We start from the raw sequence: 17772 nt of genomic DNA, 5'->3' as shown, positions 1-17772 counted from the left end.
TTTAAAGACTAATAGGAATAAGAAAACCAATTGCATATGAAGAACACTTAGAAAAAAGTTATGATACAGTTTTAATAAAGAAAGGTTTGGCTTCCTAATGTGGAGAGATTTAAATGTTTAATCTGAAGTTTCTTTTAAAAAATCAAGTTTGACTAAGGTCAACCTGCTGCACTATGCAATTAATCAAGTCATTTTGAGACTAAATATATTTTATAAATAAATTGTTCTTACCATGATTATATTTGGTGAAATGAGAGTAAACGTATCAGGAAAAAATATATTTCAGAAGAAAAACTACAATATACCTGTTATTAGATTAAAGCATTATTTATTGGTTTTGAGGGTTTTTTTTCTAAATTTTTCCACTTCTCTCTAATATCTAGCTACAACTTTCAAACCGAGAACAAAAGCTGTCCAGTTCTTGAACTAAGGCTGGACAACTCAAGGTAAATTTCAAGGGACAAATCTCATGCCTGGTGTGTGGACCACGTGGAAAGTTCAACCAGAGACCTTCAAACTACTAACTGGGTTGAGAAGTTGCCAATTTCATGTTGTGGACAACCAGTCCAAAGAAATCAAAGCAACACTTCCTACCACACTCATATCCCTCCCAAGATTTTTCTTACTTATGTTTATCTTTCATATGGCAAAAACTACTTTAGTTGGAATTTTACAATCAGCAGCTTCTGCAGGTAACTTGTGAATTGTTACTCTCTACTTTAATTAAACTGTTGCAGGATGCTAAATGATAAAATTGCCTCTTGCTAGCGAAACAACAATGTTTAGTTACGCTATTGCTAACCCTTCTTGTTATGTCTCTATTAACACTTCTGGAGAAACAAACAACTGGCTGATAGGATTATCCAAAGGGCCAACTGGTTATGATTTGTGAGAAAAGAAGATCCCCTACATGGTCTCTTTGGTGGGTCACCTCCAGGATTAGGCTCTCTTTTTCATTCAGGACTACAAAATGTTATCTTAATCTTGTATGTATTGTTATCTTCACTATAGTCAAGTAATTGTGTTTTGTATCTCCAGGTGTTTAAAATTGGCATCTAAAACTAAAATTACAATAGCTTGGTATTTTTAAATGATCCCAAAATGCCACAGCCCCATTGTAACCATTAAAACTTGCCTGGGATTCCATTGTTCTGTGACACTGTGTTGCCTTTTATTTTGGACTTAGTGCTTCTACCACAAACACCTCTTTCCTCTCTACATGGAACACCTGATTTGAACCATCTGGGATCAAGCCTTCCCAATGACGAGGGACATGCAATTTGAAATATTGGTCATCAATGATTTCAAGGAAAACAGATTTGGATCAAATAGGGGGAGTGAGAAAGGAAGCGAAGTTGGCCCAAGACATATGAGACCTGTAAGTTTTTGACCCAGGGAAACATGGAATCCAAGTTACATATATCTTTGTATGTACTATAACCTTCAAATGTGTGTATTTCTCAGCGGTTGCAACAATGCATTAGACTCACTCTCCACACTTTCATTTGAGATTAAGCATGCTGTCTCCAGTCATCCTGTTCCCCTTTTCCAGTATGTAGTCAATCATTGCTGTGCAAAACCTCTTGCCGTAGCTTTTGACCAGTGTAAAGCTTTGACAAAAAATTGCATGATCCCATCTCATTCATGGGTTTTGCTTTTAAAATCATCCTGGGCCAGGCAGTGGCATGATAGTTAAGACAGCTGGATCCTTCATGGCCAACAGCATGGTGAATCCTGGACACTACGGCTTGGAAAACATGCTAGGTACATGTGCATGCATGCCCAACATCTCTCCCAAGAAGAGAATGGAGGAGAAGGGATTGTAGCATAGCCATCCCCATTGAGAGTGTGGGGTTTTCTCACTCCCCCACCAACTCCTCTACCACTTCTGACTCTCTCTGGCCAGTGTATGCACCCTATAGTAATTTTTTTTAAAAAAATCATCCTGAAATTTGTAAAAACATCACACATCATTCAGGGTAACTTGAATTTCATAGTGGCTAGGTGTCATCCTCCACCCTGGCCAAATTAAATCTTTTACCTTACATACTTTGCCTCAACAGTTTTCTTAGGTAAATAGCATAAACAAAAGTTACTTCTCTGAATCTTTGCTCAGCACCTTGCTCTGTGATCCTAGAGGGGTTTTGTAGAAACATCAACTCTGAAGCAGAATAAAGACAGAAAACCTGACTTATCTGGAAACAATGATAATACAACCAAGGAAGTTTGAGATTCCAGGAAATGAAGCAGAACCAGGCAGAGAAAGGCTTAGGGGAAGGATCTGGAAGCTGTTGCTGGTAAGAGCCAATATCCCCTTTCTCTCCATGAAGCTGCAGGTCCAGGTGCTAGAGTTACTATTTAACTAAGGTGGCGCAACACCTCCTGTGCCCTATATAAGGAGGAGCCTGAGGGGAAGAAGTCAGCAGATGCCAGTGCTGCCAGCTGCTGTTTCTCCACAGAGATTGCACTCTCCTCCACAGGTCCCCCTGCTGCCCTCCATCAGCAGAATTGCTGGCGCTGAGCTGGTGGGACTTGCCCAGAGCCAACTCCTCTTCGGCTTCTTGTGAAATACTGCTGACAACACTCTCAGACACACCTGTCCAGGAAGCAGGTAAGGCATCTGTGGCGATCTCCTATAGCTTTGACCAAGATAGCTTTCCAAACATTAGTGGCATAGAAAGGCCGTTCAAGAGCTTCTTAATGTTATAGATTCTGAGTCTCCACATGGAGAAGTATGTATTCAGTAGCTCTGGAAACTGGATGCTTTTGATGCAAGTGCTTCAAGAATAAGCATTAAGAAAAATGAGGGCAAATGATGAGTTCTGTTTCTATAATTTTTTAAAAACTGTCAGAAGGCACATGCACTTGGGACCAGCAGTTGGTGTAATGACTATGTCGCTGGACTCCCACGTAGTCAACCGTGGTCCGCGTCCCGGACCCGGTGGCTTAAAACTCACACTGGGTGTGTGTGCGTGCATGCCCAAGATCCTGAGAGGAGAATGGAGGAGAAGGGATTGCGGCATGGCCATACCCCCTGGGGGGGTGATTTCTCGCTTTCTGCTTTCTGTCTCTCGGTCTCTGTCTGTCTGGCGAGTGCATGCGCCCTATAGCAAAAAGAAAAAGAAAAAAGAAAAGAAAGCGCATGCACTTGACAGAGAGAGAAAGAGAAAGAGCAAGAGGCAAGAGGGAGAAAGCATCTACTAATGGTAAATACTCATGCCACGATTCCTTCTCCACCATTTCTCTATCCCCTTGGGACGCGGGGCATACATACATACATACATACATACATATCAAGCCAGTGGAGCCAGGATTCAAACCATGGTTGGCCATGTGGGATCTGGCTTTCTTATCCACTAGGCCATGGACTGGCCCCAGGATGAATTGACTTTTTAAGAGAATTTAAGCTAAACTTTGCAGTTAATGAAGAGACAGATCTCTTCATCATGACTCACCTTGCTTTTTCCTCACTCGAAGTTGTAATCCTAAGACCTCCGCTCACTATCAGGGCATTCTTTAAGGGATACCTTGATGACTGGATTCATGTTTTCTTTGTTCACTACTCTATAGTTTCTGAAACAAAGTAGGTGTTCAATAATCACAAAAAGAAGCATGGGGCCCAGGTCCTTTGCTTTTTAACAAACTAGCTTGACAGATATATGAAAACTCTGGGTTAAGTACAAAAAAAACTCTACTACTTCAGAGATTCAGATAGTTCCTATTCCCCTACTGTGTCACAGTCACATTCATGCGTCTCTGTGGCCGCCATGGTTGTGTAATCTTTAAGATGTGATACTGCTCTCAAAAAGGAAGTTTCAGCTGTTTAGCTTGAACCCAAGCTAACTAGATTAGAACAAGTGCATATATTTTCCTCTGTATTTATGTTTCAATTATGAACCACCAACTCTCTTGTTTGTCCTGGATCATAAACAGAACCTGGCTTACCCTCAAGTGCAATTAACTGAATATCTTTTGAACTGTCCCACCTCACCTAAGCATTTTTTGGGAGAGGGAGGGAGATAGTGGTAGCTATAGGAAGGCTCTCTTACTAGTGCATTGGTTGATGAGACCATAAAAATATAATAATTGTATAATAGTCAAGCACTACATATAGCACGAGCTCATCTCCAATTTTCGGATGGAAAAAGGACATACCTGGTGAACAACTTGCTGCTAAGCTCATAACAGATGAAAATGACAGAGTTAGAGTTCTGTGGCTCCTGGTCCCTGTCTTTTCTCTGGTTATTTGGTTGTATTCAGTGATTCCGTTGAAAAAACACTTTGGAAGAAAAGATGCTATCATGAATTATATGATGGGGGCTGGCAGGTGGTGTAGTGGTTAAGGCTGGACTCCCACATGGTCATCTGCAGTTTGAGTCCTGGACCTGGCAGTTTGCTTTCTCACTTTCTTTTCATCTTTCATGCACCTGTGCCCTAACCAATCAAAGAATAATAATAATGATAAATAAAATTAAATAAATCTAAGAGAAAGAGAATTACATGATTAACGATTCACCTAATGGCACAAAGGACATACTCTATGTCAAGCATTATGTTCAATATTACCGTATGGGTTAGCTGTATGACTTTGGGCATGTTAACTATCCTCTCTCAGTCTAAGTTTTCTCATCACTAAAGTAGATTAGCAACAGTATTCTCCTCATAAGATTATTGGAAATATAAAATGAAATAATATATATCAAGTACTTAGCAGTGTCTGGCATATGGTAAATACTCAAGAAATTTTAGTTGTTACTATTGATACTGGTTCAGTCTGGGGTCTCTGTAAACAAACCATGAGGCAAAGTGTAAGTGTTTCTGCATTTACTTTTAGGGAGGTGCAATATTAGCTTGGCAAGGGTAAGGAAAATAGAAAATGAGCAGGGAAGGATGGGAAGTAATACAAGATGATGTGTCACCCACCTGGCCTCTCTTCATAAAGCTCAGCCAGTCACTTGGCCAAAGTATGCTGAGGTAGCTGTGGACTTGCTTTAAAGAACACTGTGCCTTAGAACAGTCCACTAGAGAAAGGGGAGACAGGAAATTTATATGCTGGCTCGCACCATCTCCTTTCTCTTGTTGCTCAGTTTGTCCCATGAGGAGTTAATTCTGAACTTCCAGTTTGTGTCATCTGACCCCCTTGGCAGCCACTGGAAAATTTAGATCCTAACCCTTGAAGCTTGGCACTTCATCTGAGTCTGGAAGAAGTCAGAATAGCCACTTGTTTGGTTGGGATAGAAAAGGGGATCAAGAGTCTCAGAGACAGGCGAGGCTAAGAGAACCTGAGACAGCACATTCAATAAGGTACATTCAATAAGGCCTAATTTACCATTGTTAATATTGTTGTATTCCGTGCAAGGCACTAGTTTTCCCTAGGAGTCACCTCCTTCTCCCATAGGCTGACCATGAAGGGGACCTCAGGTGGAAAACATAAGATCAAGTGTGTTCTCATGCTCTCAGAACTTTACATGGTAGAGCATGCCACTAATGGATGAGAAGAACACCCAAGGCCATGCAAAAGACCAGAGCAGAATCAAGCTGAGAATGTTGATTTTGTACCACCTTTGGGTCTCTCTTGAATAAGTGTTTCCTGAAACATAGTACATAGAACAGTGACTCTGAGAGCTGTTGCCTGGAGCTGCTCCTTGATGGAAAGATTGTATGTTGAAATATTTGGATGAATGTTACCTCCTACTCTTCTGTGCTCCCAGAGTAATGACTCAGATTTCCATAGAAAGGCTCCGAGAAGTCCAAAACAAAGAAGCTGGTGAATCTGAGTGCACCTGCACTTTCCATACTGAATACCAGTCAGAAACATGACTTTGGGACCTGGCAATCCTGGGCTCAGTCTCTTTTCCATCTTAATCCCTAAATTCTCAGGGGACTCCTCAACTGTGCACTATATTTTGCTTTGCATAAGCCTATTCGAATAAAAAGTTCTCCTTCATAACAGGAGGCTATGCAGTGTGGAAAGCTCACCAGTCTGCAAAGCTGATTCTCTGAGTAAACAATCAGGAAAGCTCAGTCAAGCCTTGTTTCTTCTCCTCAATAATGAAGATAGTGGAACAAGGAAATCCCCAAGGGGCCTTCTAGCCTCTTGTAAAGTGTGATGCTCATGTTGAAAAGCAGCTGAAGGTCATCCTATCCACATTTCCTCAGAGACTATCTACTTAGCTCATAAACAGACCCAAATTTGTAAGACCTGGATTAGAAGTATAAAGTGGAGGCTCATACTGCCACCCACTCAGGTGAAGCTGGACAAGAAATGAGAGCTGCCATGTCCTGAGGAGATGGTTATGGTGATAGGCTGCATCTAAACAGGGCTAGAGGAGAGCCAGGGCTCTGAGGTAAATATTCTTACTACACCAAAAAAGCCCCAGGAGACCATTAAACTGAGAGTAGCCAGGACCTTTGTTTGTGTTCCCTCTTGAAGAATGGTCCCTGGGGTAGCACTCTGCCCTGTGGTCTTGGCTGGTTTACCCTTGCTCTGCCTACCTCTCATGCCTGGGAATCAGGCCTGACCAAGACCTCCCACTCAGCTCAGAGAACTGAGATAGACTCTATTACAGCCTGTGGACCAGAGATGCTGAGGGGTGTGGGCTACATCAGAACTGACCATACACCTGCCTTCAGGAGGTTCACCTGACCACCACATCCCTTTGGCTCTCAAGTGTCCTGGGTAGGAGAGGTGATAGGATCCTAAGTCATAAGAATCCATCTGTTTTGCTTTCAAAAACACTCAGAACAGGGGAACCAGCCATTAGCATAATGGCTATGTCGCTGGACTCCCACGTAGTCGACTGCGGTTCACGTCCCGGACCTGGTGGCTTAAAACTCACGCCGGGCGCGTGTGCGTGCGTGCCCAAGATCCCAAGAGGAGAATGGAGGAGAAGGGATTGTGGCATGACCATCCCCCTGAGGGGTGATTTCTCACTTTCTGTCTCTATGTCTCTCTGTCTGTCTAGCGAGCGCACGCACCCTATAGCAAAAACCTCTCAAAAAAAAAAAAAAACCCACAAAACGGGAGGTTGGGTTGTGGTGGCATGACCATCCCCCTGAGGTTTGATTTCTCACTTTCTGTCTCTATGTCTCTCTGTCTGTCTAGCGAGCGCACGCACCCTATAGCAAAAACCTCTCAAAAAAAAAAAAAACACTCAGAACAGGATGGTTGGCTTGGACATCCTAGGGACCCATGGTCCTGTGTCCCTGAGCTCCTGATCAGAGAAGAGAATGGCTCTTTTGGCCAATGTGCTGAACTGCTAGTGCTACTGGGCCTCTTCCCACACCTGTTGCCACCCCACACCTTATAGTCGGGGGTTCATTGGCAGTACCAGGCCCCCAGTCCAGGGTTCTGGCTATTCAACTATGTGACCACCACCAGCCCAAGAGCCCAGCATGGCCAGGCACAGCCTGGGATGCCTGAACTTGCAAAGCTAGAGGCCTAACTGTGAGCACTGCTATCCTTTCCAAAAGTAGTGCTAAGGTGATAGGGAGGGGGAAGAACATCTTTAAAGAGTTCAGTCTGAAAGTCTCAGGTCATAGCAATTGCACCTTTTTTTTTTCCAGCTGTGCCTTGATTATTGACATCTGACGAATAAGAAACACAGCCATATTTGGACACAATTGTGGCACTGTAGGATGCTAGGATCACGAGGGAATGCCTTTCATTGGTGGATTTTGTCTTTCCTTGCATCTTGTCCTCTCATCCTTCCTCTCTCTTCCTGACCATCTCCATCTCCACTGGCTGGCTGTTTCTGGGCTCTTCTGAAAGACTTTCTCTTTGTGTGGTCCCTCTGTCTTTGTCTCTGTGTCATCTGTTGTCTATTTCTCTTGGTCTTGCTTAAACAAAAGCCCAAGAAGATAGATCAAGTAGAAATTCTTTAAAATGATTTTCTAAATGTGGCCTCAACTTCTAAAGAATCTTAAGGAAAAGAAAAACAAATGGTAAGCCTAGCCCTCTCTGGTTCATACCTTTGGAAAGCAAGCAGTCAGAAGGCTGGGATAATCAGCTGAGAAAACAGTAACCCTTAGAACCTGGGATTTTAACATGGATACATGGCAAAGCCCAACTTTCAAAATCCCTCCAATTTCTTCAGAGAAATTCAGAAAGCACTTCCTTCCTTCATGGATGCAAGAATTCATATTCAGAAATCCAAGAACACTCATAGTGTTCCTAAGACACAGGGAGTTGTAGAACCCAGAAAGAATGCCTTGCCCGTAAATCTAAGTTGTCTGCCTACTCAAAAACTAGGCTTCTTAGGAGGCCACATTTCAAAATAACTTTCAGAAAAGAAGAGGAGGATCCTCTCATACAAAGACAAGTTTAATTTTTTGTATTGGCACATGATGAATCTAAATCATTGAAAAAAATAATACATTTGGAGAGTTCCTATGTTCTTTTCTACCCAGCAATATTATTTAGGGTACATAGCTCTCATATTCCCAGTTCTAGAAATACAGGATGTTACGGTTGAAGAGCACTTAGAAGAGTAAGTCTAATCATGGCCAGCAGGTGGCGTGGTGGTTAAGGGCACTGGATTCCCACATGGTTGACAAGGTTCGAGTCCTGTACCTGGCAGCTAGCTTTCTCTCTCTCTCTTTCTCTCTCTCTGTCCCTCTCTGGTCAAATTAAAATAAATAAATAAATAAATAAATAAATAAATAAATAAAGTTAAATAAAATAACTCTTTAAAAACAAAAAGAATAAATCCAGTCTTCTTAGTGTTACAAGTGGGGGAACTGTGGCTAGATGTTCAAATACTTCAATGGAAATGTACGGATCCTTTCTGGGGCCAAACACTCTCTTGGTTAACCCACAAGGACTCCTGGGAGGGACCAACCACTGAGAGCTCCAAATTCCTTAGGCTAAGGGTCTGGGGGAGGCTGGGTCCACATGGTAAGGGCAGTAGGGAGGGAGGAGGATGGAGTTGCCTTGCCTATGGAACCACGGAGAGCAGCTTCTGCTTTCTGCCTCTCTCGGGCCAAGCTGTGGATCGCCTTGGCAGCCAGCCCCAAACCCAGAGTTACTGGCAAGCGATGGATACTTCTATTCTGAGCACTTGCTTGTCTGGCACCTATTCCAGGTCTGGGAGACTTTGTAGCTTTCTAAATATGAAGCTGTGAGAGAGGCTTCCTTCATTTCTCCATCTTTCCTTGCCCTTGGTTGGTTAGAGATGATCTCTGAAGATGAGAAACACTTACTTATCCTGTACTCTCTTGGCCCTGACTAAGCAGAAAGTGGGATATCCCTTGGTGTGGACCTGGCAGATTTTGCTTCCAGGCCTGATCCCCAGCCTCAAAGCTAGGGCAGGACAAGAGTCTACTCCAAGTGCTATCCAAACTTTCCCCATTTCTCTCTCTCTCTTCTCTTTCTTTCTTTCTTTCTTTCTTTCTTTCTTTCTTTCTTTCTTTCTTTCTTTCTTTCTTTCTTTCTTTCTTTTTGAGACATTTTTCTATAAGGCAAGTATGCTCGCTGGAGAGACAGAGGGACATAGAGACAGGAAGTGAGAAGTCACCCCCCAGGGGGAATAGCCATGCTGTAATCCCTTCTCCTCCATTCTCCTCTTGGGATTTTGGACACACACACACATGTGACCAGAGTATTTTAAGCCACCGTATCCGGGACCCGAACTCGGATTTTGGACACACACACACATGTGACCAGCGTATTTTAAGCCACCGTATCCGGGACTCGAACTCTAGTCGACTACATGGGAGTCCAGTGACATAACTACACCACCTGCTGGACCTTCCTGTTTCATCTTAATCCCCTCTGCAAAGACAGCTCACATAGTCCTTTGAGTCCTGCCTTTCTTGGACCACAGATGCCACTCATGGCTTTCAGGCTACAAAGGCTTAGATACCCATTGAGATGATTTCCAAGTAAGGGAGTGGCCTAGGACAGTGCTGATCCAGAGATTAAGTTCCACCTTCAAAATCTGACATCTCTGTTCATCCTCATACTTATATCACTTCATATAAGCTCTCCTTGAGAAATACTCACATGTTCTCCCAACTTGCAGTCGGTCAAGACATACAAAATTCTCTTTCTCGCTACCTCTCTCACGACCTCTTTCATTTCATCCCGTTTTTCTTTCTCCTGTTCTGTTCCTCCTTTGTTCTCCTCTCTGCCTCCCTCTCTCCTGCTCTCTCCCTTGTTTTGTCTGTCCCTCCCCACTACCTTCGAGTCCTCTCCCTCCTCTCTTCCTTTTCTCTTTCTCTCTTTCCCCTTTTTCCTCTCCCTTTCCTTCTTTCCTTCTCCCCCTCGCCAAAGCCCTGAGGTGTGTAGAGGTGTAGAGGTGGCCTGTAGCTGAAGTGGTTTGCACAGTCTTTTCTTTTTCTTTCCTTTTCTTTTTTTTTTTTTTTTTTTTTTTCAACCACCAGAGAGCAGTTAAGTGCCTTATTTTCTCCACTCGGGTGGCTAAATTATTCTCGATGTGTTAAACAGTGTAATTAAACACATACACATATGAGTGCGCGGGGCCCTTCCCCCACCCTTCCTTGTTCCTTGTCAGCAGAGAGAGAGGCAGCCCCAGCCTTCAAGCTCTGCTAGTTTTAATTTGAGTTGTGGAATTAGTAATGGGTTTTGCTGGAACACTGTTGTGGGAAATAGATCGCTCCTCGTGCAGGGTTTGGGCACCATTTCAAATGAGTATTTGTTAAGGGGAAACCGTCCCTTGTCGCGTTCTGCTACATTTCATCAGATTTATTTCCATTGTTCTGAAAAACACCAGCCAGGAGAGGGCTGTGTGCATCACTCCTGGGCAGGGAACAATTGAACAACACCGCTTCCTGTTTCTTAGCTGATTGAAAACAAAATGCAAACAAAATCACCCTTTGTTGCTGGGATATGCTAATCCTGCAGACAGGGACACTAGGACAACAGAGAGTAGCTGTCACCACATGGCCTGGGGCACCTGCCAACCTAGGTGCTGCCACCACAGAAAATGATTGAGTGGTTTAGTGGGGAGGAAAAATAAATAAATAAATAAATAAAAATTTAAAAGATGGTGCTAAAACACACACACACACACACACACACACAATTGAGCAGATAGAGCCCAGCAGGACAAAGTTGAAAGGGATCTGCCCCATGGAAGGGTAATTCTGTCCCACCCTTTTACAACCATCCAACGTCTGCTTGACTGTTTCCATGGAAAGGTGCTCAGGTCGTTCCTGGTGTTGTGCCAATTCATGTTATTAGCAGCTCTTCTCTTCAGCACTGTCCAATAAAGTAGTCACTAATGCATGTGGATATTTACACTTTAATGAAAGTTCACTAAAATGAAATAAAACGTAAACTTCAGTACTTTAGTTGTACTAGCCACATTTCAACTACTCAGTAGCCACAGATGGCCAATGGCTGCTGTTCTGGACAGCACAGGTATAGGGCATTTCTATCATCACAGAAAGTTCAATTGCAAAACTCTCCAATCAAAATCAGAGGTTCCATCTTCTGGACAACAGTGATCACATATTTTTCCTTTGTTTTCCAATTTTTCCCCAGGTATGTGGTTGGCTGAAGTGACACCTGCCCACAGGACAGGACAGGATAGGCAGAAAGAAGAAAAAGTCTCTGGGACAGGGTGGAGGTTCTGGGACTGCGGCCATGCCATAGATGCTGGAAAATAACATAGTCAACCGCTCAGCCCAGCGTCCAAGCAGAATGAGCACTGAGACTTCCTGCCAGGCATTGGGAGAAGTGAGAGCCTCAACACATGGGAAGAAAACAGCTCTGGGAACCAGGAAGTCTCGTGGCCTGGCATGTCTACCACCTGGCCCAGGGCCCCAAACACTGGACTAAAGTTCAGGGACAGGCCAGGAGGCAGGGAGAACACCTAAGAAAATCCAAACAGGGTGGTGGTCAGGAGCTTCTACGATGTGTCACACCCAGTTCTTCACAAGAATCCTCTCATTCAAGCCCCACCACTGCTATGAGACTGGTTTTATTATCACCACCTCCAGTCCATGTGATGTATAAGGAAAGGAGGTTCAAAGACATTAAAGCAATTGCTCAAGATCATTTAGTGAGTGACAGTGAGTGACAACTGGATTCAAACCAAGCTTCAATTTCATTCCATATGCTCTTGATCACCATTTCATACACTCTCTCCTTCCTTTTCTCTCTCTCTCTTTCTCTCTCTCCTTCCTTTTCTCTCTCTCTCTCTCTCTCTCTCTCTCTTTCTTTCCAAGGCAGAACTCAGTCTTTAGAACTGAAGCTTAATCATGAGAACCAGAGAAGCAACCAAGGAGACTCAGGAATGGGGAGGCTAGTAGGGGGATCAGAGATGGTTAAATCCCTGCTCTCTTAAACCAGGCTTATTTTGGATGGCTGGGGACAAGGCTACAGCAACTGAGTCATTTGTTGACCCCTCAGTGTGACTTTCTCTCAATAAAATTCTCTAGATCTCTGACTCTTCTTCCTAGGAAGTGATTTCTTGGCTTCATGTTGACTTAGCTGAACTGCTTCCAGCCCATATAGATGTTTGTGGTAATTAGAAAATATCATCTCTTCTTCCAATTGGCTATTAAGGCATTCCAGGAGACCCTGCTCCATGCAGAGTACATGCCACCCTGGGCAGATGTTTTCTGATATTCAAATACTCTTCCTAGGATACCAGGAGAGTGTCAAAGTACCTCTTGAAATGCAGCCCCTAGTACTAGACGTGGTAGGTTAAATGTCCACATGGGTAAGAGCAGCTTGGCACAGAAACCTGGAGCTAGCTTGTCTAGAACAATACCCAATGGCTTTCACAGCAATTCAGATCTTCATATAAAAAATAAATAAATAAGTCAAGGTGGGCATATAAAATATTTCCCAAAAGCTCCAGCCAAGGTAGAGCCTGCTCCTTATGTACTTGATATTTACTTGCATGGTTAACTTTTAAATACAGAAGACAGGTTGCAGTTTCCTTGGTTAAACTTAATCTTCTAGGTTTTGAGGTTATTTAGAATTTTGACTTTGCCATCTGCTTGGTTAATTGTTCTTTCTTTGTTTCTGCTACTAAAATGATGAAGTACTGAAAAGGATCTTCATGTTTATTTTGACATCATTTTCCAGGACCAAAATAAAAATATTGGACAGAACAAGATAAGGGACAGAGCTCTGTGGCTATTACAGTGCAATGATTTTGAGATAGTCCAGAATCATTCATCTAAAATCTTTGGATCAAATTGTCAATGCTGTTCACTGCACTATGCTTTTCTATGCTAATATCAGACTGCACTAACAATACTGTAGCATATAACCTACTCATCCTAAGGTAGGGAAAAAGGGGAGAGTTTATCAAATTGTGTTTTGTTTTTCTTTTAATCAAGGTACATTTTATAGAGAGAGCATTCTCCGCTTCCTCCAAACTAGGGACTCTATTTGAAGAGAAAAAAAAAAGAAAGAAAGAAAAATGGGAAGGTTAAGTAAACAGTTTAGTAAGGCGATATTTTCATCTACAGATATTGGCATTATTTCCTAAGTCCTCAAAATGTTTCTTTGCAAGCCCATTTCAGAATTTTGCTATGAATATCAGACTTCTTAAAAATATTAGTGTAGAGCTCTAAAAGTTACAAAAGTCTGCATTTTGATTACAAATAAATTTTCTGTTTTAAAAAAAAATCTCTCACGAAGCTTCTTATATTAAGTTCCCATAAGAACTAATGTTGGCTTAATGTATAAAAATTAAACTTATAAGCAAATAATTTTAATTCATTTGTATTTGTATGAAGTGAAAAATAAGTGTTCATCAAAAGACACTGTAAAGAAATTAAGAAAATAAGTCATGAATTGGGAGGAGATATTCACAATATATAGGATCAGTGGAAGATAAATATCCAAAGCAAGGAAAGGATTCCTACAAATCAATAAGAAAAAAAAATTCAATAAACAAATGGGTATAAGACATGAATATTTATTTCTCAAGAGAGGGAACATGAATAGAGAATAAATACATTGAAATATGCTCAATCTTACCAGTAATCACGAAGACAAATTAAGACCACGAGGCGTTGCCATTTGCTCCCATTAGATGGTTACAAATAAGAAGCCTGCCGATACTAAGAGTTAGTAAGGATGGATAGTGATAGGAACTCTTGTACAATGCTGGAGAGATTATAAATTAGTGTAACCTGGGAAAATAATTTGGCATACTTAGTGAAGTTGAGTATGTGCATGCCCTAAGCCCCCCAATTTTACCGTTATATATAACCTAGAGGAGTCATTGCATGTGTTTATCAGAAGGTGAGCCCAAGACCATGTACAACATGATTCTTCATTAAAACAAAGAGGAGAAGAACAGTAAACATTTATTGAAAGAGATGTATAAATAAATTGTACAATGAAAACACAAGGCAGTGAAAGTAAATATTGGGTTGTCAGAAAAGTCACGATGTATTTTTCTATGCAAAAATGCATCATAAGTTTTTTGACGACCCAATAAAACTCATCTACTTCTAACCTGCAGGGATGAGGGGGTGTGGGGAAGGAAGTTACTGAAGACTAGGTAATCTATGTATGGCTATGTATTTCTTTCTTTTCTTTTTTTTTTTTTAGTTTTGTTAAAGGGCATGTGAGCTTCCCAGAGAGAGAGCTAGAGAGAGAGAGTGAGAAATCATCACCCGGGGGAAATGGCCCTCCCATAATCCCTTCTTCTCCATTCTCCTCTGAGGATTTTGGGCACACATGAACACACACCTGGTGTATTTTTTCATGCTGCCAGGCGTGTTTTTCATGCTACCAGGTCCAGGACTTGAACCATCGAGTTGGCCATATGGGATCCAGCTTCCCTTACCTCCACACTACCTGCTGGTCCATGTATAGTATACTTTTAAAAACAACTTCATTTAGGTGTAATTGGCATAAAACTGTACATATTTAAGGTGTGAGCTTTGATGAGTTTTGACATGTATGTGCACATTTGAAATAATTACCACACTCTAATTAATGTTTTCTCATAACCTTTTTAAAAATACATTAGGGACCAGTAGTTGGTGTAATGGCTATGTCGCTGGTGTCCCGTGTAGTCAACCACGGTTCAAGTCCTGAACCCTTTGGCTTAAACTCATGCCGGGTACGTGTGCATCGTGCCCAAGATCCTGAGAGGAGAATGGAAGAGAAGGGATTGTGGCATGGCCATCCCCCGGGGAGTGATTTCTCACTTTCTGTCTCTCTGTCACTCTGTCTCTTTCTGGCAAGTGCACACACCCTATAGCAAAAACCTCTCCAAAATAAATAAATAAAAATTAAAAAATAAAATACATTCCTTTCTCTACCGCCATTATGAGCAACCACTGAACTACTGTCATGGTACATTAGTTTGCGTTTCTAAGATTTCCTATAAATGGAATCATAATATGAACTCTGTTTGGACTAGCTTCTTTCACTGGGCATAATGATTTTTGAGGTTTATTCATATTGTTGTATGTCAATAATTCATTCCTTTTTATTGCTTAGTAGTACTTTATTTTATGGGTATATCACAATTTGTTTATCTTCCACTTTTTTTTTTCCTTTTTATGAGAGAGAAAGACAGAGATAGGTATTTTTAACAGGTTCTTGCTGTGTTTCAATTCTTGTTAGGTAGGATTGCAGTCTTGCATAACCCCATGTCTGGTGTGTTCAGGTTGGCCCATGGACTGAACCTGTGCCACCCATGCAGCCTCTAAGCTCTCATGCAGCCTCCACCTTCCCAAGCAAAGGCACCATCTGTGTACTATCATTGCTGGGCCTCCATTTACCTTTTTTGCTTGTTTGTTTTTTTTTTAAGACATTTTTGCCTTAGGGTACATGCACTCACCAGAGAGAGACAAAGAAAGAGACAATGAGAGGAAAAGTAAGAAATTACCCCCTAGGAGAATGGCCACACCCCAATCTCTTCTCTTCCATTTTTCTCCCAGGATCTTGAACATGCGTGCCCAATCTGAGTCTCAAACCACAGGTCCAGGACTTGAACCATGGTTGAACCATGTGGGAGTCCAGAAACATAATCGCTATGCAATCTGCTGGCCCTCTATTTACCTTTTGGTGGATTTTGGATTGTTTCTAGTACATGGATATTAAGTATAGTCTGTTTTGAATAGTATGCACAAATCTTCATATGAACATGTGGTTTAATTTCACTTGGGTAAATTCATAGGATTGGAATGGGTAGATCACATGATAGTATATGTTTAACTTTTTTGGAAAACTGTTACACTGTTACATTGTTTTCAAATGTGGTCATTCCATTTTACATATCTAACAAGAGAATATGAAAGTTCCAGTCATTCTATTTCCATAGGGCGGGCGCCACCACACTCCATAGTCATTCTATTTCCTTAGTAATACTTAGTATGGAAGTCTTTTTAATTTTATGCCTTCCAAAGTTTCATAGTGATTTCTCATTATGTATTAATTTTCATTTCTCTAATGACTTACAATGTGAAAAATTTTTTCAGGTCAACTGTTGCCTATTTTTATATGTTCCTTGGTAAAGTGTATGTTAAAATATTTTGACTATTGTTAATGATTAATTTTTCTCTTATTATTGATTTATAAGAGTTCTTTATAGGTCTTAGATACAAGTCTTTGGTCTGCTATATGTATCACAAATATTATTTCCTGGTCTGAGGTTTACATTTTTGTTCCCAGTGTCCTTCAAACTTTCGACGAAGTCCAAGTTGTTCATTTTATTTCTTGTAAGACTCTTTTCATTGTTGTTGAAATAATTAGTATCTTTGTATAATACATCATGGTTTAAATCTCTTCCCATATATTTTCTCATCTAATTTCTCATCTAATCAAAGTATCATTTTGCCCATTTGACAGAAGTGAAAACTGAGGTACTAAATGCTCTAGAAACTCCCTTGGAGGCAGAATAAAAGGAAACTCAGGCCCTTAAGCACTTTACAAAACTGCTCTCGGGGCAGAATGAGGATTTGAGTTAGAATATTCTGAAGTCATCTAATTTTTGTGCATTTTCTTAGCTGAAGTCATTTAACTTTTGTGCATCTTTTTCATGATACATTAATAAAAGATTCTCCAATATGAAAACATGTTTGTTCTGTGTGTGAAACACTGGAAGCAAACTTAAATAAGTTTGTTTATTGAAGCTTTATTGGAGCATTTTGTGAATTTCCAGAAAGACTATGCAATATGAAATATGTTCCAAAATAACTTGACCTCATAATCTGTTCTTTGTGGAGCATTTCATGAAACAACAGCTTTACAGAATTTGGTGGGGAATAGCTGATATGTGATATATTCATTTTGCCAACACTTATGAGAATTCTAGGAATATCTGCTCTGCTTCAGGTCTGTCACAGGTACTGGCAGATCAAAGATACTGATGAGACATTTTCATATGTCTCAGTAGTACTTAAGACTTTGCTGCTATTGAGGAGCCATCACCATCTTTCCATTCATTCAAGTAAAGTTTACGTGCTCAGTATTGTTGGGTGCTACTCTTTTTCTTCAGGTCCACTGGCATCCTTCACTTTTCCCTGAGATCCTTATTGATAATATCCCAATTAATCTTTGACCTACCCACTTCTTGATACATGTAGCCAGGGTCAAGAAAGTCGTTGGATCAGCCTGTGAATAACTGCTCCTACGAATGTTGCCCCGCCAAAACTCATATAGAACTGAAACCCCCAAGATGACTGCATCTGCAAACACTGGGTCTTTAGGAGTTAATTAAGATGAAAAGAAGTCATTAAAACAAAACATTTAATAGATACAAAAGTGAAAAGTTACCTGTTCATGATAATATATATGATAATGTCTTCGACTTGACTGGTAGGCAC

At 41.2% G+C, this 17772-nt stretch overlaps 1 protein-coding gene across 3 annotated transcripts in view; it reads left to right on the top strand.

Moving 5' to 3' along the window:
* The first annotated feature begins 392 nt into the window (after positions 1-392).
* Positions 393-17772, top strand: part of CAPN13 (calpain 13) — an 86417-nt gene continuing 69037 nt past the window's right edge. For 2 of the 3 annotated variants that reach the window (XM_027768310.1, XM_027768308.1), the window contains exon 1: positions 2439-2611. The gene's annotated coding sequence lies outside the window, so the exon portion shown is untranslated. Of the gene's footprint in view, positions 693-1186; positions 1379-2438; positions 2612-17772 lie in introns of those variants that run through there. The other variant, XM_027768309.1, reaches the window with a different exon arrangement.

This window comes from Tupaia chinensis, unplaced genomic scaffold (assembly GCF_000334495.1).
Source record: "Tupaia chinensis unplaced genomic scaffold, TupChi_1.0 Scaffold145860_1, whole genome shotgun sequence".
NCBI lineage: Eukaryota > Metazoa > Chordata > Mammalia > Scandentia > Tupaiidae > Tupaia > Tupaia belangeri.
This window is presented reverse-complemented; position numbering and strand designations above follow the sequence as displayed.